The 26161-nt window shown below is 48.2% G+C and overlaps 1 protein-coding gene and 1 long non-coding RNA gene across 3 annotated transcripts in view; one reads left to right on the top strand and one right to left on the bottom strand.

Moving 5' to 3' along the window:
- GET1 (guided entry of tail-anchored proteins factor 1) overlaps nt 1–26161 on the top strand; it is a 655129-nt gene that overhangs the window by 206851 nt on the left and 422117 nt on the right. The gene's annotated exons all lie outside the window — the stretch shown is intronic.
- On the bottom strand, nt 6804–10129 carry LOC126950707 (uncharacterized). The gene is made up of 3 exons (XR_007724267.1): nt 10065–10129; nt 9807–9921; nt 6804–8217 (listed from the first exon to the last, which is right to left on the bottom strand). It is a non-coding gene; the product is annotated as an uncharacterized LOC126950707 (long non-coding RNA).

The following is a 26161-nucleotide window of genomic DNA, read 5'->3' as shown; positions in this document are numbered from 1 at the left end:
TGCAAAGGGACAGGTTGAGAGACACAAGGGCAGCTGTCTGAGGTGTGCCATTCGCCAGCTTCAGGAGAGAAGTGAGAGGCTACCTCCAGCTATCCAGCCAAGGAAGCTTGGGGACATGTTAGTTCCTGCCTTCATTTCCATCAGCAGCCTCAAAGCCACCCCTTGAGGTGATGAAAATAACATTGTTTGATAAAGAGTTGATATTCTCAATCCTATGAAAATGTGGATTAAAGCATCTTACTCATTTATTTAATCTGAAACAAAACAGCTGTTAAAGTGAACTAAATATGGCCTGAGAAGGAGCCTGTACTTTTTTTTTTTTTTTTTTTAAGATGGAGTCTTGCTCTGTTACCCAGACTGGAATCCAGTGGTACAATCTCGGCTCACTGCAGCCTCCGCCTCCCAGGTTCCAGTGATTCTACTGCCTCAGCCTCCCAGGTAGCTGGGATTACAGGAACACACCACCACGCCCAGCTAATTTTTGTATTTTTAGTAGAGACGAGGTTTCACAAGTTGGCCAAGCTGGTCTCGAACTCCTGACCTCAGGTGATCCACCCACCTTGGCCTCCCAAAGTGATTACAGGCATGAGCCACTGCGCCCAGCCAGGACTCCATACTTCTATATTTGAGTTCTTGTGGACGAACTGCAACCTAGCTTAATAGGTAGGCAAGATTGAAAACCTAGGAGAATGTATCTGTAACAGGCTGAGTCTTGGCCAAGCCCAGCGGCTGTACTTCAACCACTCATACACTGCTGAGTCTTCAGGCTGTGTTCAAATAAGGCAACCACCACTGCAACCAATCCAGCTGTCCTGTACGTCACTTCCAATTTCTGTATATCATTTCCCTTTCTTTGTCTGTAAATCTTCTTCCACCACGTGGCTGCATGGTAGTCTCTGCTGTGACTCTGGGGGCTGCCCGATTTGCAAATCGTTCATTGCTCAATTAAACTCCTTTAAATTTAATTCAGCTGAAAATTTTCTTTTATCAAAGCTAAGTAAGAATTTGCCAACATGATACGTAAACTTAATCATTTCTTCCAACTAGATTGCATCCCCGAGTCTCTCCTTTTGGGAAATGTCAGAACCTACACTGCCGCTCAGCTCTCTGCCTTCCTACGACTCAGCCCCCGCCATGACTGCACCTCATTCACGGCCCAGGTGTCAGGGACAGGGCAGGGGTAAGGGGGGTTCATCCCCCTGATAAGAAGAAACCCAGTGCTCTTCCTACCTTCTTGGTAGAAATCGCCTCTCTGGGACTTGACTTCGTGACAGCCGCCTTTCCTATGGCATACAATCATTTCTCGTGTTTTAGTGGCTTTGGTTTGCTTTGGAATGTGTGGTGGGAAGTTCCATGAAATTTATTAAATAACCAGGATATCCTTTTACCTGATCAAGGCCTCTACAGAAAACCATTGCCCTGGGAGAAGGATGAAAGCACCTCAGACATCTTCCCATGTGAATCGTGATGGCAATGTCTCCCCTGCCCTGAGACGGCAAGACTGAGAATCAGGAGAGGTGGTTCTCATTATCCCTGAAAGCATTTTAGCTTGGATGTGGCCACTTTGAGGACTATAACTCTAAGCACCCTAGTTCGTGTTTTGTGATTATCAAAATATCTTCCGAATCCTGGGCAGACCATGACATCGTTAAGCCCAGTATTGTGAAGTCACGTGGAGGTGGTGTCAGATACAGATCAGAGAACATTCGAGAGGTACTGGGTTGTCTGGGGGGACCTCTGGGCTCCAGGAAGGTCCACATCTGCAGGGAGAAAGTCCCATGGTTGATTCTGGAAATCCAAACTCTTACGAGAGCCGACCGCCAGCTTCCACTTCACTGTAATTACCCAGGCGAAGTGAGTGAACAATCTGAGCCTCCCCATAAAACTAGCCCTCTAATTGTTGTGGTTTAACAGCCTCAGACCTCAGGCTGGGTGGAGAGGAGGGCAGGGCTCGCAGAAGCCAGACACAGCCACCCCCACAGGCAGCCAGGAGCCAACACAGTGCAAATACAACTGGCTCAGTCCTACAGATCCTGTTCGGTTTACCGAGAATACCACCTCCAAAGCCATTCGCAAGCGTGAGGTCACTCCAGTGAGAAAAAAGTAAAGCTGAGCTGTTGACAAAAATATCCCCAACCATCTAACCAAATAGTAAGCCCAGCATTATTCTATTCCGGTAAAAACCCAATGACATAGGCTAGGGCCACAGTTACTATCCCTTTGGTCGATGATTGCACTGAGGTTTAGGAAAGTCCTACGGCTTATAGGAGGTCAGACGGCCACAGCAGCAGCCCCGGGCAGCCCGGGACCAGGTTCTAGACCAATGCCCAGCCCACACGCCTTTTTCAAAACTAAAAAGGAAGCGCACTAGCACCTTCTCCTCCATTCTAAACTCCTGTCACTTCCTGGGAGACCAGGTAAGGCTCTCCTGGATGTCTTCACAGCGTAGGCTTCATACGGGGTCAGCCTTGACCTCCATTCATGCAGACAGGCATGGCAAAACAAAGCCCGAACACAGCGTTCAACAAACAGACCCTGTGCCCAAGCTTGGAAGTTCCTAGTTAGGGCTGGTGATGGACGATGGCCCTGAGAAGTTCATTCTGTTTGAACAAAAGAGGCCGTGTCAATTTCAGAACCATGTATCTCTTAAATCATTCATAGTAATGTCCTCCATTCCTCTCTCGTGGAGGATCATCCAAAGGGTGATAGCATCAGAGCTTTGATCTTGGATTTTTGTGTCATCTATTCTGCCAATTTCTGATTCATTCCTCTCAACAGTTTTGCCACCGTCTTTTCCTGGATCAGGTAAAGCAACATCCAGATCAGCCCAGGCCTGTTTGCAAACAGAAATGCAGAAATGCTAAATCTCAAAGATTCTGTCCTGCCCAAGGAGTGTCCTTACTTTACACATAAATGGAGCGAAGCCTCCTGCACCTGCTACGTGGGCTCGTGTGCACACTGAACCCAAAGCTGCTTTCTGGGCTCACCATGTAGTCTCTCTACCTGAAGCCCCCACCCAGCCCCACACTATGGGTCCACCTCGTAGTGCTGACATTCATCCCCCCTTTGAGGACATTCTGAGTGTCAGGGTCTGGGCTTACACCTTTGCAAGGGCGTGTTTGTTGTGACTAACTTTCTTCTAATGGAAACTGAACTCTTATGTCTAATGGAGATGATAGCGATGTCAAGCGCCCCCGTCACTTTTTTGTGGATGACCAAAACCTCGTGCATAGGGACGCAGCCCACGCCTTATGCAGGGTGGTGGGCATGCAGAAGTGTTTGTGGGCTGGATTTGAAAAGCTCCCACTTCAAGGATTAGGGGTCCATTAAATCCTGTGTTGTAATGTCAGAGCAGAAGGTTGAATCAGAGAGAATCTGAGAGGAGAAATTGCAAGCATCGCTGCTGATTGCTTTGCCTTATGTCTGGTGGTATCGCTGTGCCTGAATCCACATCACTAACAATGGCCAGCTGTCTTATGCCACCTACACTCATGGTCAGGGGAGGCAAGGTCTGACATCAGAAAGGAGGGCAAGAGGTCTGGGAAGGCAAAACCAGCATCCCCTCCAAGAAGAGAGAACCAGCCTTCCTACAAGGTCTACCCTTGGTGGCCCTACCCAAGGCCCACCTGACTTCTCTTCCCACTGAGCACTCTAGTCTCCCCACAGCACCCATCTACACCCCCTTATGGGCCCAGCCACCATCTTCCTAATATTGCCTTCATTGACGGGCAGTGCTCATCACGGCTGCTAAGAGAGTGAGCAGCTTACGTCAGCATAGCCTGTCGGTAAATGCTAGGTGATTGAAGGAAGGAAGGAAGGAAAAAGGAAGGATGATGTGTTCTCACATCTGTCTGCTAAAACAATAAAAAGTCATTGCTTCTGTCATGCTGTGATCACCAAGCCCCCTTTCCTGCCCTTAACTCTGGGAAGCTGGACTCCAGCTCAATCCTGCCCTTACACAGAGGCAAGCCCAGTAGGCCCTTGCTGTGTTGTTGTTGGTGTTGTCCTTGTTAACCCGAGTGTTGGGGCTGCTGGGAGAGGAACCCAGAGAGAGATCAGTGGCTTAGAAGGGCCCAGACCCAGCCAGTCTCCAACAGCACGTGAGGACAGAGGAGGTTGTCCTGCTGGGAAGGGTGAGCACAGCCTCCCCAGAGAGGCGTGAGGCAGGAACAGGTGTGTTTCCGCCCACCTGCACTCGCGCCCCTCCGCAAGGCCCCAGCCTGCATTTTATGCCCCAGCCTTGTCTTCAGGGCTTCCCACCCCTTTCAGTTTGTCCATTAGAGCCCTCAGCCCGGTAGTGACAGTTATTTGAAACTCCCCATCTGATCATTCCAACCTCTCTGCCACATCTGAGTCAGATTCTGATGCTTGCTCTGTCTCTTCTAACTGCTTTTTTTTTTTTAATCTTTTAGATCCCCTTGTAATATTTTATTCAAAACCAGATATGTTGCACTGGGTAAATGGAACCCAGTGCTGCTTCCCACAGAGACTTTTGCTCCCATAAGTTGTGATATTCTGCATTTACCTGTCTGCCTCTCCAGTTTTGGGGTCAGCGGTTTGCTCTGTGACCTCAACTCCCTGACAGATCTAAGAATTGCTGCTTTGGGATTTGGTCGGGCTCTTTTCTTACTGTGTGTATAGGAGTGATGATGTCCAAGCTCTTCACATGCCAGACCAGAAGCTGCAAATGTCTCCATTCTTTCCATTCCCAGAATCCGCTCACCTTCTGGTATCTATGGCATTGCCTCCGAGGCTCTGATGACTGTGAACCCCACGTGGGGGCCCTCTCCCTTCCCCACTCTCCGTTTCTATGTTTGCAACCTCTGTTAGGTCTACTGAAAGGCTCTTTCCTCTAACAGAGCTTTCCCTGACATTCTGACTAAAACTTTGGATGCCCCCGCTCCATCCCCGTCTTGACACCTCGGATGCACGTAAGTCCCATGATTAAGCACTGTCATCTGAGACGGAAGGCACCTTGAGCACAGAGGATGGGCCTGGTCATCTTCCCTCTCCTAAGAGTGGATGCTTCACAAATATTAGCAAGATAAATATCTATGACTTTAATATCTCAATACAGCTGCTTGGGGTGGAAATTAAGAATATGAGGACATGGATCAATATAAAAGAAATCACTGAATTGTGGCATTAGGAATTATCTTAAGAATTTGAGAAAGGGGCCTGCCACAGTGGCTCATGCCTGTAATCCCAACATGTTGAAAGGTCTAGATGGGAGGATCACTTGAGTCCAGGAGTTCAAGATCAGCCTGGGCAACATGACAAAACCCCATTTATACAAAAAATACAAAAATTAGCTGGGCTCAGTGGTATGCACCTGTGGTCCCAGCTACTTGAGAGGCTGAGGTGGGAGGATCATGTGAGCCCCAGGAGTTCAGGGCTGCAGTGAGCCGTGATCACACCACCATACTCCAACCTAGGAAACAGAGAGAGACCCCATCTCAAAAAATGAAACAAAACAAACTAACAAAAACAGAATTTGAGGAAAGGAAAAGAGCAAAGTAGTGAGGCAGGAGAGACAAGGGGGCAGAGAGCTGAAAACCGTGAAGGGAGTTGGGAGGCTGGAACCCAGCAAATGGCCTGTGAAGGATGCTTTTAAGCACAGAAATACATTTCCCAAAGTTGTTGGTGTTGCTGGAGCATAAATGCTCCAGGTCCCCAAGCCACTGGCCAAATCTGCACACACACACACACAATGCTTTGTGTGCCTTGTGTGTGAGTGTTTTATAATGGAGTGTATTTATAATGAACTCCATGTCTCAGTAGGCACAGAAAGAAATGGAGATTGTGCATGTGTGCAGGTGATGAGATGGTCCCTAAACAGAACCAACTCAGCCAAAGCAGGAATTCAGAGGAACTGGACTTCCTGTGACCAGTAGAGTGGGTTTGATGCAGCCTAGAGTTTAAGAAGCCGAGTTACCACAGTTGACATCTGTGAACAGATGCACGAAAGAACAAATGAATGAACTCACACAACATTCAGAGAGGGCTCGATGTGTGGGCTCCATTTGTGATGTGAGGGTCCAGACTGGCCATGGGATAGAGCATCAAAGAAATACCAATCGAGGCAGAAGTCGTATGGAGAAAGGAGGCCCGGGCAGGTCTGTCTGTTCCGTTGTATTTTGCAAAGCAGACTTCATCTGCCCCAAACAGGGAGAACTGGTAGGGATTTGCAGCTACAATCCGTCAGCCATGAGCTAGGCAGCGACGCAGATGAAAAACAAAAACAATCTGACCACTGGATTCCTGGCCAGCCTCCTGTGTGGGCCTTCTGGGAACCCAGGGTGACTGGTCCTCTCTGGAGGACAGAGCCTGGGCTCAGGAATGGCCAGGAGTTGGACCACCTGCCTGGGTCATAAGCCCACCCTCATCTGGGTGCCAGCCTAGACTGGCATGCTGCCCAAAGTTGATTAACCTGGGATTAAAGAGGTAAAGAGTCAATCTTCCTCTCTCTCTCTCTCTCTCTCTCTCTTTCTCATTTCTATTATTTCTTACCTGGAGCCAAAGTTCTGAGAAGCCTGCACCCTCATATCCCATCTGTAAATCTTCTAGCCAGATGTCCCTTCGATAATTGCATTATACAATGCAAGAAACTCAAGATGTTCCCCCAAATACATAATACAATGTTAATGTAACTGCCGGGAGACATCACCAGAGAGTGCATGGAAACTCTACAAAAGCAAAGCAAATCCAAACAAAAAGCCCTCTGCACAAGGCCAAGGAGCTGAAGTAAGTTAAAATGAAACATCAGTAATATTGTTTGGGAAAACAAAGAATCATATAACACATGGCTTCTAAGAGAAATTTATAGAATGCTTTCAGACAGCTTGAACGACGGGCTTGGCAGATTAACAGCCGTAACTCTACCTGCAGGTGTATATCAAGTTCAGACATCTGATGCCAGGTCCCAGGCCCTGGGAAGGCCAGAAGGCCCAATATTAGACATAATCATTCTTGCTTAATGCCTTTTTCAAAGCCCATGTAATTCATTGCGGGGGTTGTATTTCATGTTTAGGTTGCCTGGCTTTCTTTGTTCTTAAGAAAACAACCAACCAATACCAGCAGGCCAAACATTCTTTAGAATCATGAAACCATAGAATGTTACCACCGGGAGGCATCTTGGAAATTCAGACTCCAACTCTTCTGTTTTTCAGAAAAGCTAACTGGGGCTCAGGGAAAGAAAGCAAGTGGTCTCTTGGGCCAGAGGAAGGAGGAATCCGAAAGAAGGAAGGGACAGCTCTTGGTAAAGAACCGGATTCCAGAGGGCACACAAAATACTGCTGCCTGGTTTCACACCACCTAGACTTCACGATAACGACGACACCCACTGTGTGATTTTTATTTCCAGTTTACGTGGAGCTCTCAGTTGGAATTTCTTTTGACTTTCACAATCTGTCTCTAAATGCATGGATATGACCTGCATATTTCAGAGTAGGAAACCAAGATGTAGTGAGATTGGACCAGGATTCCAAGGATTGGGGCTTAGTTAGCCACATCCTTTTCAGTTTTGAGAGTTGAATGGTCACTAGTATGAACAATGACTGTCCCAGGCAAACCAGAGGACTGGGTTACCCCACCTGTACCCCAAGCCCATGCCAGTCCCATTCAGCCATGTGGCTCCCAATCCCACCCTCCATTGCAATAGGCCTCATATTTCTCAAAGCACTTTTATGGTTTTCTTGTGCCAAGTAACCCAGTGAGTTGGGCAGGGGGGACATGCTGTGCCATTTACACAAGAAGAAATGGAGTGTTCAAAATCTGCTTTTCTGAGGCCGTGTAAACCACGAGAACTGTGCAAAGGCATTAATTCAAATGCACATCCAGGGGTCTTTAGTCCTGGGTACATCAGGGTACCTTGGGCCTGCTGTAGATCCGGATGTCTTAGCAAATCCAGAGTTCCTTACTCCTGCTCTGGCATTCTCTTTCCCATATACATTTACTCCACCCAGGGAAGGAGAGAGGAAGGAAATATTTAATAGATTGTAACATACGAGATTCCCCCAAAAAAGTGTTTTTAAGTTAAAGAAATCAATGATGAGGGGAGGGAAGAGGCACCTACCTTCAGTGCAGCCTCCAGGCAAATTTCCAAAAGGCCGGCATGTTGGAGTCAGCTCTGGGACAGCAGCCCCATCCCACTGAGTCTTGGGGGAGATGAGAAGGGTCTCAAGTCCCAACAGTCACGGACCCTCAGCTAGTGGTCTCCTAAAAAGAATAAAGCCTCAGCTTGGTCAGGTCGGCTCTCTGGGCCAAATGGCAACCTGCACTGGAGGCCCCAAACCTGGCAGCCCATGGAAATCGCTTGGAAGCAGGGGTTATCCCAGATGTGCAGAATCAGAGTCTGGTTTGAACCAACTCTCCAGGCAATTCCAATGAGCAGCCAGATGAGAAGCAGGGATTTGAACAAGACGTCATTACTATTACAATTATGTAAAGTCATTTCTAAAATCTCCCTCTTCTTTCGCATGAGTTAATGAAAGAAAACCCACTTGATACCATTTTTTACATAAACTATATGATCGCTTTTTTTTTTACAACGTAGTTTTAGGGAATTTAGGGTGAAGCATGGGTTTGGGAAGCAGGACCTGAGTTGAGACTCTGGCCTTGACCCTAATGAGCAGTACGAGACCTCAGGCAAGACATGCGACCTTCCCAAACCTTGGTTTTCGTAACTGTGAAATGGTGGTGATGATTGAATGAGCAGTGCAGGGTTAATGTGAGAGTCGAATTATATAGTTTTTATAAACTGCCTTGTGCACTGGGAGCATTTGGAAAATGGAAGCTTTTAGGAACATTGTTGTGTTGTCTCTATGCTTGGCAATGTGGGCAGTTCACAATGTGAAGGGTAATTTTTGCTTCTCTCACTGTATCACCATGTCAGCAGCCCAGTGTGAGCCAGCACAGTTGAGCATAGACTCCCTACACTCTACTCTCAGCCCTGCAGTCTAAGACAGCGTCTTGTGGGGCTGAGTCTAAGGCAACTGCAGGGGCACAGATAAGTCCTTTTACTGGGCATTTTCCCCAGCTCAGGGTCAGACACGGATGCTCTGGGGTAACTAAGGAAATCCCCTCCCACAAGTAAAGTAGGAAAATCACCATGGCAACCCCAACCTGAAAACAACGTAGGCACGACAATGGTGCAGTGGGGGTTTAAAGGCGTGATTGGGAAAGTGTCGTGGAAGTGTCTCAGCTAGACTTTGATGAATGCATGGGATTCGTGCAGGAGGTAGACATGGCAGGAAGGGCTCTCCAGGTAAAGGAACCAGCCTAAAGAAGAGCTCAGAGGTGGGTGTGGTGGGTCTGATGAGACTTCATCAGACTGGTTGGTGCTGCACCCACACTTGGGGGAGGGGAAGCATGTTGTCAGCCCTACCCACCCCCACGCTGCCTCTCCTGCAGATCGGGGCTGCCAGGGAGCTGGGATGGGCCCCTTCCTCATCCGTGCAGGGTGTTTCATTCCACAGGATGTGGCCGACCTGAACCAAGGCCACGGCTTTGGCTCTACAATTAAGAAACCACCACGGTTCTGACTGTAAAAAACAGAGGTGTTTATCCCAAGAGTTATCCAAGTTAGACTGGAGGGTGCCTGTATGCTAGAAGGTTCTGTGGAGGCACTGAAGAGGGGTGAAGCCACCATGATGTAAATTAAAGGTGACATCCTAGTCGTGTGGTCTTTCCGATGGACAGCACCAGAGTCAGGTCTGGATTGGTTTAAAAAGGTGGAGTTGGTTTCAAGGGCTACAAAGACAGCCTTCATAACTTTAAGACTCATTCCATATGGGTTTAATACTTACAGGTCCTGAGAACTAGATGCTTTGCTTAGGCGCTGAACGCACTGCCTTGCATTCGGAAGCCCCGCATTCAAGACCATGAACTGTGAGTCAAATTAAACTTTTAGTGTTCCTTTTCCTGCAAGACAATGGATGCCCCAGTTGAAGAGACAGGTAAGAAGTGCAGAAAAAGAAAGCAAAGCAATCAGCATTTCAAGATAACGATCTCATTCCGTGGAATGTGGGCTCCAGGAAGCAGGCATGGGGTCCAGTCTCATTCACCTTTTTGTCACCTGTGTCTGGTAATCGGCAGTGCCCCCATAAACAGTGGTTCGAGGAACGAAGTAAGAGAAACTCCTCTCCATCTAATGAAAGTGAATGTTTCCGTGGGGATTGTGGCTGTTAGGAGTGGCAGGGGCACTTGCTTTGTATTTAGGCTTTTGCATTTCCTTTAGCCCTTAAAAGAACATTCTCTAGGTAGAATATTTATCAGGACTGGCCCTCTTTTGAGAAAAATTGAAATATTGGCACTTAGTATCAAAAGCACAGGAGTGAGAACATGTGGTGTTTGGTTTTCTGTCCTTAAGATAGTTTGCTCAGAATGATGGTTTCCAGCTTCATCCATGTCCCTACAAAGGACATGAACTCATCCTTTTCATGGCTGCATAGTATTCCATGGTGTATATGTGCCACATTTTCTTAATCTATCATTGATGGACATTTGGGTTGGTTCTATTTTTATATTTTATTTAGAATAATGTACATCTATATTAATAAATGAGATTAACTTAAAAAAAAAAAGCACAGGAGTGCTACTGTGCCCTCTGGGACAGTGTCACATGGAGAAAGCTTGCTTTCCTGACCCTCAGCAGGGTTCCCCAACCTGGAGTTCACCTGGAGGTGCTCATTAGAATGCAGGTTCCCAGGCCTACCAAACCTGGGACAGAGCCAAAAATCTGCATTTTAAAAAATAATTTCAGTTTTTATTTTCGATTCCGGGGGTACATGTTCAGGTTTGTTATGTAGATATGTTGCATGACACTGAGATTTAGGATAGGAATGATCCTGTCACCCAGATACTGGGCATTAGCACCCAACAGTTAGGTTTTCAACCCTTGTCCCTGTCTCTCCCTCTCTCCCTTTGGAGTCCCCAGTTTCTATTGTTGCCATTTTTAGGTCCATGAATACCCGTTGTTTAGCTCCCATTTATAAGTGAGAACATGTGGTATTTGGTTTTCTGTTCCTGCATTTCATTCCCTTAGCCTATTGGCCTCCAGCTACATCCATGTTGCTGCAAAGGATATGATTTTGTTCTTTTCTATTGCTATGTCATATTCCATGGTGTGTATGTAGCACATTTTCTTTATTCAGTCCACCATGGATAGGCACCTAGGTTGAGTCCCTGCCTTTACTATTATGAATAGTGCTGATGAACATATGAGTGTGTGTCTTTTTGGTAGAATTATTTATTTTCTTTTGGGCATATACCCAGTCATGGGATTTCTAGGTCAAATGGTAACTCTGTCTTACGTTCTTTTTTTTTTATTTTTAATTTTTGTGGGTACATAGTAGGTGTATATATTTATGGGGTACATGAGATATTTTGGTACCAACACACAATGCGCAGTAACCACATCATGAAAAATGGGTATCCATCCACTCAAGCATTGATCCTTTGTGTTACAAACAATCCCATTATACTCTCTTCTCTTTTTTGAAAATCTGAAATATATTGGAAAACATGGCTTTTGTTTAGTTTTTTATTTAACTTTTAAGTTCAGGGGTACATGAGCAGGTTTGTTACATAGGTAAACTTGTGTCATGGGGGTTTGTTGTACAGATGATTTCATTACTCAGGTATTAAGCCTAGTATCCATGTCAAGTTCTTTGAGTAATCTCCAAGTTGCTTTCCTCAGTGGCTGAACAAATTTACACTTCCGCCAACAGTGTATAAGCCTCCTCCTTTCTCCCCAGCCTCGCCAGCATCTGTCGTTTTAGCCATGCTGACCGGTGTGAGATAGTATCTCATTATGATTTTGAGTCGCAGGGAATCTGCATGTCTGAAAGTTCCTCAGATGAATCAAGTAGAAGGCTAACACTTGTGAGCTAGCACTGACTTCTTCAAGCAGCATGCCTAACACCTGTGACAGCTCCCTCTGGGGAATGTGGTGCCCAGGGGACACAGCCACCTCTCCCAGGACCACCCTTTGACGTCTTTCAGTGGTGAAACCATCCCAGCTACCAACAACTGCAGAGGCAGCAAAACCAAAGTAAACCAGGAAGAGAGGAAGTCAAGACCATATATGTGACTAATAAAGTTTCTGGGGAAAAAAAAAAAAAAAAAAGGACCTGTTACTTGTGTCTGCAGTGACCCTGACCCCACAGTCAGTGAGTGAGCAGGTTTACAAGTTCTTGAAATACATGTAAGCAGCACTATGGTATAATTATCTTTTCAAAACTGCATTTCATAACCAGAAGGGTGGCCTCCAGTGGGGCCATTCCTGAGGCACCGTCCACCCATCCCTGGGAGCAGCCCTCAGTGGGCTTCAGATAATCCGCTCGCCAACCTTTGCAATCAGCTCTTTATTCCTTCCTGTGTTCCCTCACACCACATTCCTTCAGCTAATTGTGGCATGTCTCCTTTCCCTTGGCAATTAGCCATTATAAAGAAAAACGTTTCACCTCCTGCAAGAAGCCTTCCTAGATTTCAAGAGAGCTGGTTCCTCCCACCTCCCCACCCCAGCATCCCCAGTGAACATTTGCAGATCCCTAAGTTACTGAAGCCATGCAGGAAGAATAGAAAAACAATTAAAAGGGAATCAAGAAGCAAATGCCAATTTTTTTTCTCTGTTTCCTGATGGGCTTCAGCAGACACAGGCTGAAAATGCATAGGCAAGGTCACCTGTGAGCTTTTCCTGCTGGATTAGACAAGCACATCCCAGCGTCAGCCTATGGGACATGGATGCACCTTGGTGCAGGGAACCATACTGAGTGCAGGATGTGGATGGGAAAGGATACTCAGGCCTTGTCCCAGGGCGCGGGGGGGTGCCTCTGCCCATTGTCCATGTGTCTGGGCACCTGGGTGATGGAAGATGCCCCACTGGGTCAGGGGACAGGGCTGCCTGCACTGAGCCCCCAAGAGGCTGAAGAAAGCATTTCCCCACCCCACCCCAGGCTCTGTTTGTGGATTTAGCCAGGTGACCTCAGAGGGCCGGCTGATCTGGGTGGGTGCAAGGGGCGGTTTTATACGTTCAGGGTTCCTGCCTCTCCACCATCCCCAAAATGATTTATTGGCATTTTGGCAAATCTCAACTTGGTTCACTGCTGCCTCTTCTTCCCTAAAGACTTCCCAGGACTTCTTGGAGTGTGGGGGTGTTTTCAGAAGGAATCTGACAGCACCTCCCCATCTCCCGCACACATACACTCAGGCTCCAATGGTCTCTGCCATGCCAGGCTAGAGGAACCAGGCATGCTGAGTGACCCGGGCATGTCCCCATGTTTTCAGGAAAACGGTACAACTCGACAGAGAGGCATTGAAGCCACTCTTTCATGAATGAGTCAGGATGACAGGTGTGGAGAAGGATGTCCCCAGACCCCGGGGTCCCCAGCCCTTCATGGGAGAGAGGGGAGCATCCATCGAGCCCTCCCTTAAAAAAAGGCCACCTGCCACTGCAGTTTGGCTTATGCCACAATATAAATTCCAAAGCAGCAACTTGGTGAGAAAGCCAACCAGGGAACCCAAGGCACAAAGGGCAGGGGAAGGTACCTAGAATGGCCCCGCAGGCCTCCAGCTGCCTTGTGGCTCTGGTGCCCCTGAGGACAGCAGCCCAGGGATGGACTTCAGCGCACTCTCATCCTGTGACTCCCACGCTTTCCTGTGGGTGCGTTCTGGACCTTGATCACGGGCTTCCTCAGTTTCCCCAGCTGTCAGTAAGAACACAGAGTGGGTGATTCTTGTCTGGACCAAGGTATGCACACAGGTGATTACTATGGCCTCTGAGATTTGCCTACAGCTTAAACCTGCCTCACCTAAAAGGGCACAGGTTATGGAAATCACCTGTGTACCTGCCAAGCCCCAGCCCCAATCAAAAGTGCTAAGCAACCCTGGGACAGAGCCAACACTGTCTCTCTTTTCAATGCATGCCAGCCACAGTGAATCCCTCCGCCTACCGGTGCCTTCTGTAGCCCCTCTCCACGCCCTGTTCTTCCAGCAGCTCCCTGTTGAGGAACCAAGTGTGCCCAGCCAGTTTCCCCCAGCACCCACTCCCTAACAAGCCTTGCTCAGGCTGTCATGGTTGGAACGTGAGAGTCAACCTCCCTTTGGAAATTTTTTTCACTAGCATCATCATAAAACACAGATCAATGTTCAAGAAATCCCCCAACCATGAGGAAATGAAGGAATTGGGGTTCAATGGCCAGCAATTGCCCTTCCCCCAGTCTTTGAACACAGTTAAAACTTAATCAAGTGCAATGCTCAAAAATGAAGAGTATAAGCTCATTTTCCCAGCTGGTTCAAGGAAGCCATTGCAATCTCTGCACATCAGTGGAGAAAATCACAGTCTATCTTCTTGCCTTAGCAAGGGCAGTAGAGTGTATATAATTTTATCTTGCTTGTTCGAATGCGGAGGTCTGTACCTGGGGGTCACATTTCTCTCTCTCTTTTTTTTTTTTCTTTTGAGACAGGGTCTCACTCTGTCACCAGGATGGAGTGCAGTGGCGCGATATCAGCTCACTGCAAGCCCGCCTCTTGGGTTCAAGGAATTCTCCTGCCTCAGCCTCCTGAGTAGTTCGGATTACAGGTGTGTACCTGGGAGTCACGTTTCTATGGCAATTCCACAAGACCCCGAGATGGTGCTATAGTCGGCTGCTCCCTGGTGTTCATTGGAATGCGGCTGCATTTTCTAAATTCCTTTGTCCACTTGTCTGCCTCTCCTTTGCTTCTTTCTCCACAAAATTATTTGTCCAAAAAAAAAAAAAAAAAAAAAGTTGAGTTAACTGAGGATTCCGGTTAGCTGTTCTGCAATTAATGCAGGTGTAATTATACAAAACACGTGAACATTGGTCTAGAGCAGCGCCGCCCGGTGGAGCTTCCTGTGCTGATGTTCATGATGCACCCCCTCCGTGCTATGCTGCGAATGGTAGCCCCTCACCCCAATGGCAATGGAGGAATTGGATTTTAAATTTTATTTAACTTTATTTTATTTTATTTTATTAGTTTCGAGACAGAGTCTTGCTCTGTGCCTCAGGCTGGAGTACAGTGGCACGATCTTGGCTTACTGAAACCTCCACCTCCCGGGTTTAAGCGATTCTCGTGCCTCAGCCTCCAGAGTAGCTGGGACTAAAGGTGCGCATCACCGCGCAAGCCACCACACCCGGCTAATTTTTTATATATACTTTTTTTTTTTTTTTTTTTTGAGACGGAGTCTCGCTCTGTCGCCCAGGCTGGAGTGCAGTGGCCGGATCTCAGCTCACTGCAAGCTCCGCCTCCCGGGTTTACGCCATTCTCCTGCCTCAGCCTCCCGAGTAGCTGGGACTACAGGCGCCCGCCACCTCGGCCGGCTAGTTTTTTGTATTTTTTAGTAGAGACGGGGTTTCGCCGTGTTGCCCAGGCTGGTCTCAAACTCCTGAGCTCAGGCAATCCACCTGCCTTGGCCTCCCAAAGTGCTAGGATTACAGGCTTCCGCCACCGCGCATGGCAACTTTAATTATTTTAAATCTGAATAACCACACGTTCTTTGTGGCTAGCTTCCTGGATGGAGCGAGAAGAACAATGATAGGCAGCTCACGGGAGCGCTGGGCAGGAGGCTGTCTGGATTCAAATACAGCAGCCCTGTGCTGTCCACGTGTGGTTGTGGGAATTCACTGAGACGACTTAGAGGGAGCCCCACGCTCCGTGTGGGGCACAGTGTGAATTCTCAGGAAAACAAGGCTGTGTTGTTCTGATGGAACCCAAGGTTTGGGGGCTAGATTAGGCCAGCTTCAGCTTCTGTCATCCCCCTGGTTTCCATGCTCCTTCAGGCTCTTCCTAACTCAGGCATTGTAGCAGGCTGGCTTGTGTCCTCAAAAAGGATATGTTTAAGTCCTAACCCATGGTACCTGTGAATATGACCTTGTTTTGAAATAGGGTTTTTGCAGATGTGATTAAAGGTCTTGAGATGAAATCATCCTGGATTGAGGGTGGGCCCTCCATGCAATGACTGGGTGCTTTCGAGAAGAGAGGATACACAGGGAGATACAGAGAATGTCAGGTGAAGTAAGGGACAAGATTGGAATGATGCACCTACAGGCCTGGGGACACCAAGGCATGCTTGGAGCCACCAGAGTGAGGGGGAGCCATGAACGAATTCTCCCTAGAAGCTTCGGAGGGAACATGGCTCTGCTGACTCGTTGGTTTCAAACTCTGGACTCCAGCACTGTTCAAAAATCCCTTTCAGCTGTCCAAGCCTCCTAGCTTGTGCTATTAATAATTCGTTATGGCAGCCCTAGGAAGCTAAGACAGGTGCCGTGAGTTCCCTTCGCTGAAAACCAGACTTCCTTATTTGGTGTCTTGCTTCTTTGGGAAAATATTTAGAATGGAATGGACCCATTATATGAGGATAGGTTCATCTAAAAAGAACCTCAAGAGGTTGCAGTGAGCCGAGATCGCGCCTCTGCACTCCAGCCTGGGCGACAGGGCAAAACTCCGTCTCAAAAAAAAAAAAAAAGAGAACCTCAACATTCCATTGTGTTTGACTCCTTGAAAGGAGTTAAATTTCTTTATTTGTAACTTTTAAGTTCAAGAGTACAAGTGCGGGTTTATTATATAGGCAAACTTGTGTCGTGGGGGTTTGTTGTACAGATGATTTCCTCACCCAGGTATTAAGCCTAGAACCCATTCGTTGTTTTTCCTGATCCTCTTTTTCCTCCCACCCTCCAAAAGGCCCCAGTGTGTGTTGTTCCCCTCTATGTGTCCATGTGTTCTCATTATTTAGCTCCCACTTATAAGTGAGAACCTGTGGTGTTTGGTTTTCTGTTTCTGCACTAGTGTGCGAAGGATAATGGCCTCCAGCTCCATCCATGTCCCTGCAAAAGACATGATCTCATTCACTTTTATGGCTGCATAGTATTCCATGCTGTGTATGCACCACATTTTCTTTATCCAGTCTACCATTGATGGGCACTTAGGTTGATGCTGTGTTTGCTATTGTGAATGGTGCTGCAATGAACATTCACTGACATGCGTCTTTATAATAGAATGATTTATATTCCTTTGAGTATATACCAAGTAATGAGATTGCTGGGTTGAATGGTATTTCTGTCTTTAGGTCTCTGAGGAATCTCCACACTGTCTTCCACAATGGCTGAACTAATTTACACTCCCACCAACAGCGTAAAAGTTTGAAAGGGGTTACATTCCTTAGCCTCATCATGAGGACCTGGTTCAGCGAGCAGAGTTGAGGGAAGGTAAAACAGGACCTGGAAATGACCAGAGCTACAGCACCACCCGAGTTGCCAGGACCAGGCTGGACTCTGCACACGAGGTTGTCTGGGGCAGGGCAGGGCCAGTGCATGCCTGGAGCTGCCACCACTGTATCACCGAACACGGGGTCTTAACCTGGGTGAGGAGTCAGGAGGAGGTCTGTGAACTTAGATAGGAAAGAAATTCCGTTTTTATTTTCCCTGACTTCTAACTACTAAATGACCTTTTCTTCCATTAGGAGCACAGCAACGAAACACACCGTGGGGGACACACCTGTGATTGTCGAAATCACGGATATTTTCATACTGCATTGCAGCTGTTGCAGGTATCGTCAATAACTTTCATCCTTATCTCTGCTTTGTAATGATGGTAGTTATAAGGTGGACAGCTCAGTCTTGTCTTAAGCTATTAATTAAAAAGCACATGCACTATCATATCACAGTTTGGGGGTTGGGGGTGGGGATTGTTACGCTTTGTTACATTTTGTTAGCTGTATTTTAACATGCTGGTTTCCTTGGGAAGCCCATGTACTTTATTTCATGCATTTGAAGTCTGAATTCTGAGAAAGGGTCCATAGGCTTCCCCAGGCTGCCACAGGGGTTCATGACACAGAACAGGTAAGAGCCACTGGCATGGACAATAGAAACCTACACCAATGCTGTTGCATCACTTTTGAGACGAGCTCTGTGCAATTGGAGTTTTTTAAAGATGCACTGTCACTTGAGGAAGACAGGTGATCTTCCTGCGGCACAAATAGAAGCAAAGCGATTTCTCTCTTTCTCTGTAGAGCAACACAATTGATAAATGGCCGATAATCTCCACCAAATTGGCAGCAGTAGGCTGCCCAAAGGCAGCAGGCATATTCGTCTTTGTGAATTGTTTTACTGTGACGCTGTCTCATTTCCAGGAATCAGACGGTTAAAATGATATATTTTTGTGGTTTGGCATTTGCAGCTTTGCTCTGCTTCGCTGGTAACTGCCAACATCTGCAAATTATTAGGTGCTTAAAAAAAATCAACCGCCACCGCAGGCTGCCCCCGCGGTCCCTGGCTGGGCCAGGCCTCCTGCCAGGCCACAGGGCAGAGTTCTTAGACCAGGAGGCAGCAGGGTCAAAACCCAGGTTGCCTAGGAAGCCCCAGAAGACAGTTATGGATAGAGCTAGGAGCCCGATACACACACGGCAGTCTCTCAGTTTCCAGGTACCAGTTCTCACATCGTCCACGCATGTGTTTGAGGAAAGACAAAAAAAACAAAAAGGATGGTTGCCAAAAATAAAAATGTTTCCATGTCAAAGTTTATCAGTGTCAATGTCAAGAGACTCCTGGTTCTTAGACTCATTTTGGCTTGAGGCCACCAGAAGTGAACTCGGGTTTCTGAATGCAGAAGCAGAGGCACTGGCCGATCATAGAAGATGCATGGAACTGTTCAAGAGGTCCAAGCCTGGTGCTCAGAAACTTGGCAGGATCCAGCATCTCGCCCAGGAATTCATCCCCTGCTTGTCTAAGCCGGCTGGCTCTCGTGACTGGCTCAGAACAACAGAGCAGATGTTTGCGTGGGAGGCAAGCCTCACCCAACATCTGTCCTGCGGCAAGAAGGCCCGGGTGTTCACAGATAGAGCTGGAGTTCCCCGGTGGGTGGCACAGACAATTAGCTGGTGCTGCGTCACGTGTAATCTAATTACAGGGGGAAATAGGCTCAAACACCGGGTGATAAGCACTGCAACTGCTTCGGGTGACTCTGGAATTCTTCCTCCGTTAATTTTCTCCATAACGCACATGATTGTCATAAGGGTTAATTAAAAAGAGCGTGAGTGGCCTCATGTCACGTGTAGCTGGACCAGAAAGTGTTGAGTACCTGCTCATGCGTGCAAGAGGAGGAGGGAGGAGCACATCACTGAACTTCACATGAAATTGAGTACTCCGGACTAGAGACGGTAGAGGGTTTTGGTGAAATCAGCACACCGCGATAATCCAATTAGGATATAATCAGATAGACTGTATAAACGAGGAGAACGGAAGGCAAAAGGGTGATTCCAGGGAGGCTTCCTGGAGGAGGTGAACTCTTCAAAGAGGTGATGTGCACAGGTAGAGGAAAGAAATAGGGGAAAAAAAAAAAAAGAGCACTAGAGCCAAGGACGGGGAGGATCACAACCATAGGGACAAGGATCCAAAACCATGTGGTTAGAACCTAAAGACAAGAAACCAGACTCAAGGAAAAAGTTTCCTTCAAAGATAACAGCTTATGGGTGCAAGGAGGTATCGAGGGATAGAGGATGTCCAACCCCAAGCTATAAGCAAAGGTCCAACAACTGATCTCTCTTGTTTGCAACCCATCTCAAAGCCACCAAGCCTTGTGTAAATATCACCCAGAGTGGCCAAGACACCAAGTGAGCAGAGCCTGGTGACATCCAGGATTTGCACATAGTGGGCGATGAATAAACCCATGCTGTCTGACTTGGGAGCTTTGACCTCAAGCTCATCACCTCTATTATTTGTGGATGAAGTCAATGATAGAGTTAGTTCTCGCTTGTTGATGAAGTGGACGGTGCATTATTCTAAGCAATGCGTAACACGTCTGTTTTTAAAATGTTTTTGTATGCATCTTGGATCACATTAAAATTACTATGCATTTTGGACCATACAATAACTGATGGGTTGGGAATAGGGAGTGGACACTCCAACCTTTCCTGCGCTGAAGGAAGGGATGTGCAAGCCACAGGCTCTAAGAGGGTGGAGGCATCCTCTTACCTAAATACTACACTGGCATCAGCAGCTGCAATCCCCGATCTAGTTGCCTTGCTGACAGTATCTCAAGCAATTGTTTTAATTTGAGACTTCATAATGACAATCCAAAGCTCACTTGATTATGATCATCACTGAGGCATTATTCAGAGTGTAGCAAATAGATAATATAGCTTTATCGACACAGCATCGTTCAGAGTGCGGCAAGCAAATCCTATGGCTTCAGCTACACACACACAAACACACACATGTGAAGTCCGGAATATCCGACAATGCAGTTCTAGTGTCCCCAAGCCTGTGACGGGTGTGCAAGATAGCCCCGTTCTGGGTCTGGCCTGATCCGGGGGGTTTGGGTTCTGGGTTTGCTCATCCCATGGACTGTCTCTGCTTCTGCGGATCCCACTCCAAAGAGTGCTGGCATTGCCTCTTTCTTCAGGCTCTGAAGCCTCTTTCCATTCAGAACTTGAAGTTAATTGCAGAGAACCCTCAGTCCTTTTGTCTGCAATCAAGTGATGGTGACTGCATTAGTCCCTGGGGCTGCCATAACAGAGCACCACAAACGGGAGGCTTAAAACAACAGGAATTTGTTCTCTCATCGTTCTGGAAACCATAATTGTGAAATCAAGGTGTCGGCAGGGTTGGTTCTCTCCAAGGACTGGGAGGGAGGATCTGTTTCCTCCCTTGCCTTTAGATTCCGCTGCTTCCAGCAGCCCCTGACTGTCACATGGCCTTCTCCCTCTGGAGTGTGTCTCTGTGTCTGTCCTCCTCTTCTTGTGACATCACCAGTCATACTGGAATAAGGGCCCACCAGACAGGAGTATGAGTTCATCTCAGCTAACTGCATCGGCAGTGATCCTGTTTCCAAATAAAGCCAAATGCCGTAGCAGCAGGGGTTAGGACTTCAATGTATCTCTCACGGGGACACAGTTTAACCCACGACAGTCAAATGCATAGTCCTCATTAACCATACATGTAGGTCTGCTTTCTGCTGTGTCTAACAGATGCGCTTTTCTGTCCGAGGTTGAAAATTAAGGCAGCTCCCTCCCTGCCAAGGTATCCCACGCACAGGCCCCTGCCACAGCTGGTGGTTACTAGAAGTCTCACATGCGCTTCAGTCTTGCGACAATAATTTCGTGTTTCCATGCACCCATATATAGACCCTAGCGCTTTTGGCAGGAAGAGAAGGATTTCTAAGTTGAGGCTGTTTAAAAGCATCTCCCCAGTGAAGGGTCACCGGATTTAGCAAATAAAAATACAGGACACCTCTGTTAAATTTGAATTTCAGATAAACAATGAATAATTCTTCAGGATAAGCAGGTCCCATGCAATATTTGGAACACACTTGAACTATAAAAATTATGAAAGTTCATGTTGCCGGCTGTCCCGTATTTCATCCGGCAAGCCTACGCTGCTGGCACCAGAAAGTCCTTAAAGGGAGTCTCCTGATCCTTCACCACCCCCACCCTCAGTCCTGGCTCCATCTGCCCAAGAGGCTGAGGGCTCTCTATGTAACCCCCATGGGAACAGGGCATTACAAGATACAAGGATGTGAATGGAAAAAGTCACAAGGTCTATACATTTGCAAAGGGGATCTTTATTTCCTCTAAAGGATTACAGCCTGCAGGGTGGCCTTTCTGACAGGCTGGGAGACAGCCTCTGGCAGAAACAGCTGGCAGGCATCTGGAAGGAGGGAGCGTTGGGGAAGCAGCCTCATGCTGAACTGAATTGGCCAAACATACATATTCAGGTTCCAGGAGGAGCTATGAATATTCACAAAGAGAGTCCTGAGCCAGGCCCACTGAACATACCTGGGTCCCATGTTCACTTTGGGGTGGAGGCTTCACATTTAAAGGCATTACAATGAGTCCCTACACGTCAAAAGGGGAAGCAGGGAGTCAAAGGCGTACAAGTGTGCAGCTTCTGTAAACCGGCCTGAACCGGGTCTCTGCTTGGTGGGTTCTTATCAGGAGACCGAAATCAGCCTCTTGTCCAATCAAAGCTATAGTCACGGCTGTGGAACGGGGTCGGCCGGTGTCTGCAGGTGGATGAGCTGCAGTCGCCTCAGTCTTGCTCACCTCGGAGCCAGTGCGTGTTTAGTTGCTGGAAACAAGAAGACGCTGTGGCGTGAGCGCGGAGTCCGTTCGCTAAGTGTAGAGTGCACGGCTCGACTCTTGCCTGGCGTGGCCTCAGGTGCTGCTTATAATTTGGTGTCTTATTGCCATCAAGAGTCTGTGCTGTTGGTCTCGTGGTCTCTATTTTAGCATGACTGCCAGTCATTGTCGTCTAAACCACAAAAGGGAGGGACTGTGACGAGGCATGTCCCGTTGCCCGTCCCGTCATGGCTGGGAACTCAGTTTTCAGGTTTCTCTGGGGTCCCCCTGGCCAAGAAGGGGTCTGTTCAGTCACTTGGGGAACTTCAGATTCTGTTTTTAGTTCTGAAAGAGTAGCAGATGGGGGCCAACATGGAATTTCAAATGTATACCAGGTAATTCCCAAAGGAAACCGCTCCGTGGACGTGCTTCAGATCTGACTCCGTGACAGCGCTGCCCCCTTCCCCGCCACCGTACTCCTCAAGGAGCTGGACGCGCCTCGCAGGAGAGAGAGCTGCCTCGTCCACACCCACAAAGAAAGAACTCCTCTCACATATTTCCCTGCAAATACAGGGGCTCTGTATGTAATTAACTGACAAAAACGCGGGTGGAATTGCAGATTTAGAAATAAAGTATGAGGCTCTATAACTCAGCCTGGCTCCGCACACACAAGCTGTCAACTGACATCTGAGCTGGACTAGAGCGGGAAGGGGGCTGGCCTCTGGTCAACACACGCTGAACCCAGCGGCCAGTCCACACCCTGCTCAGCTGGCATGGGCTCTGCAGAGAATTCCAACTCCCTCTGTCCCCCACTCCTCACAGAGACACCTCTTACCCAGTTTGAGAGAGGTGCGTGCATGAATGGATGCACGTGCGTGTACAGGCGTGTGTGCGTGCTTAATGAAAAGCAGCTTGTTCAGTTAGTCAAAGGCTTTGGGAATGAAACATGGCTTTGAGCCTTTCCACAGCAGCTTTGAGGGGAGGCGTGTGTTGGTCAGAGCATGGAACCAGACGCCTGGAACACTGCCCAGCCGAACCCACCCGCAACTCTGATGCGGGGGCTCGCACAGAGCACGACACGTTTCTCTGGGTTTGTTTTTTCTTTATCTACAAAGAAATAGAAGGAGAAGGGAAAAGGATAGGAGTCCTGAAAGGCTTATTACTGCCCACGAGGGTCACTGGAATGGACTCGAGTCAGTGAAACGCTTTGAAGATTAACGGGCCCATATAAATGTGAATTTGTTATGAGGTTTCTGCTAGGACGTTAAACAGAGCGGGGAAGACTTGCCTATAAAACACAGCATGGAGTCCTTGGGTATAATTAGTGCCTATAAAGGTCTCTGTATCGGATTCAGTCAAGGGCCTTGCAGGAGGGCTGTATGGAGCCATTCCAGCCCTGTTTCTTTTAGGGGCAAAAGTGGGGCTGTGGACGAATAGGTTCCTTAGAACAGTCACTGCCTGGGAAGCAAAACCACGGAATGAAAAGCTAGGGACAGTCCCCTAACGTGGGGGTGGGGCAATCAAAGGGAGCTGCCTTTGAAGAGCCCTGAGTCCCTTGAGGGGAAGGCGGCAACAAAGTGCCGCTTGTCCACCATTACCTGCAGCATGCTTTCCTTAATGAGGACAAGACCCAGGTGGCTCGGTCACTGCGGGTCCCTGGAAGGGACCCTCAGGCCCCCAGACTGGGAAGTCCCCACCTTCCCACAGATGCAGGATGCTTCTTGTGGGAAAGCACAGCCCACACTTACAGTGACAGCAGTCACGCTGACCTCAAAAATCCTCTATGAAAATAAAAATTAAACCAATTCACAGGATGTTCCCCAGAGTCCTAGTTTAACAAACTGGAAAACAGCGCGACCCAGCTGTGGTCCAGAGGTCCTGGTGACCTGGTAGCGACAGAGCCTTCTGAGGCTGCCTCTGTGCCACGCTTCTGTGCTGGGATGCACCTGCTGGGGGAAGCTGGGGTTAGGAAACCCAGGGGGTGACCAGGGGGAACTCAAGAACCAGCAAAGAAAAGCAACAGCAGACATATTCACATTTTAAAATGTTTCAGGTGCAGTTTACATACTCTGTAGAGGTTGGTAAAAGTTACACAAATTATGCAAATATCGTGTGGCTCACCTACTGTCATGGGCAATACTATGCCCCCCACAAAATTAATATGTTGAAGCCTAACTCCCAGTTAGGGGTGACTGTATTTGGAAGCAGATGATTAAAGAGGTGATTAAGACGAGGCCGTTTCTGGGGCCTTAATCCAATCTGACTGATGTCCTTATAGAAAGACACAGAGACCCCAGGATGCACAGAGGAGGGGCCTCTGCAAGCTGAGGAGGGGACTCAGGAGAAAGCAAACCCTTAGGCAACACGCCCCATCCCTGGGGTCCTGGGTGCACCAAGCCCACCCCTGGCTCCTGGACACCAGCTCACAACCACAGCTCCGTTCATCCAGAGGTCAAGTGGGCAGCACGAGGCAATAAGAAGAATAGTCACTGGAATGAGCCGTTCAGGGCTTTGGGATCACCTCCTCCAGGCAGCCCTCTCTGACTGCAGCCACCCTCCTCTGAACCAGGTACCCTGCACTACTCCTCCAGGCTCTCAAAGAACCCCGGAGTCCCATGTATCGGAGCATTTGCCACACCGTGTGCTGACTTCCCGGCTCCCAGAGCCCAGCCCCAGGAGATCCTTGTTCTGGTGCACGTTTCTTCCTTTCCTTATCCCTGTGTTTCTCCTCCTCACTCAGCACCTGGCCCTGGATGAGCAGGGTTCTTATATTTAACAGCTGTCCACTGGCCATGACATCTGGATGCTGGAGGGAGCAGTAGCACGGGCACTGAAGCCTGCCGGGGGGTCCAGATGCTACTGAGCGGAGGAGGAAATGTGTCTTGGCAGAGTGAAGAGCGTGTGTGCTGTTCACCCAGAGGTGAGCCGCAGCAGCTTCAGTGGCTGGAGAAGTTCAGGAGGGTTGTGGAAAACAGCAGGAGGAGATGAGGAGGGCTTCAGAGGGGGCTGCAGAGGTTGGGAAGGGCTAGGCCACCAAGGACCCTGTGAGCAGTTCAGGGCTATCTACTGAGAAGGGAATGACCCTAGGGGTTCTCTGCAGGTTGCAAGCCCTCTGGCCCCCAATGGCCAGGAGTCTTCAAATCCCATAACCCCCACCCATGGTATTCTGCCCCTGAGGATGTCCACGGATGAGAAGATTGGCCTCCAAGGTTCTCCATCCACCCCTCAGTGAGGCTTCAGCGGCACTGAGCCCAGCGGAGACTCCTGTAGCACCTGAAAGCCTCCTTCTGTCTTGGAAGCCTCATCTGATCTGCCGTATCATTTGTCTCTGCCCTCTCCTCTCTGGGGCCTCTTTCCTTCCATCATCAGGGGAACTTGCTCCCCTGAAAGGAGAGGGCCAAGATGGGAACATTGTGCTACGTCAGCAGCCAGACACACAGCTCCCTGAGCTCCGAACCAAAGAAGTGCCAGGACCCAGCCAGGCACCTTTGTCAAAAGACAGCCAGTGTAGCCTCTGCTCCAGGAAGGCTCCAGCCTGTGGCCTGTGGGGGTGAAGACAAGCTCCTGTACAACCTGGCCCACTGGATAGAAAACATCTATTTGACTTCGGAGAGGGGAAAAATACATCACATTGCTAGGATGTCTTTGGTTGCAGTGAATAGCCCAGGGAGAGGTGGAACAATTCATTCCAGAGAACAGCATGAGTGAGGAAGTTGACAAGGACAATGTGGGGCTTTCCAAACAAAAGAAGGAAGAAGCCAAGATAAGGATTTGGGACATTTGGCCAACAAATGGAGGAAATAATCATTTCCAAACCACTCTTGAATGTGCATTTCATCCGCATTTATAAGAATGCAAGCCTGTACACGCTTTCCACCCTGTGTCACCCCGTCATGGGCAGGGACCTGGTTTACAGACTTTTGTATTTGCAGATGGCATCTCTCGTGCACATACATTTTGCGTATACTTTGACATAAATAAACCCGGTTTGGTTTTAAGAAATTTTAAACAAGTGATGTAAAAATATTGAAGTAAGATGCTAAGGTTTATTTGGAGTTCTCCTAGGATGCTGAAGAGGTGAAAAGAATA

The sequence above is a fragment of the Macaca thibetana genome, chromosome 3 (assembly GCF_024542745.1).
Source record: "Macaca thibetana thibetana isolate TM-01 chromosome 3, ASM2454274v1, whole genome shotgun sequence".
NCBI lineage: Eukaryota > Metazoa > Chordata > Mammalia > Primates > Cercopithecidae > Macaca > Macaca thibetana.
Note: the sequence above shows the minus strand (reverse complement) of the source record. Positions and strands in the feature narration are given on the sequence as shown.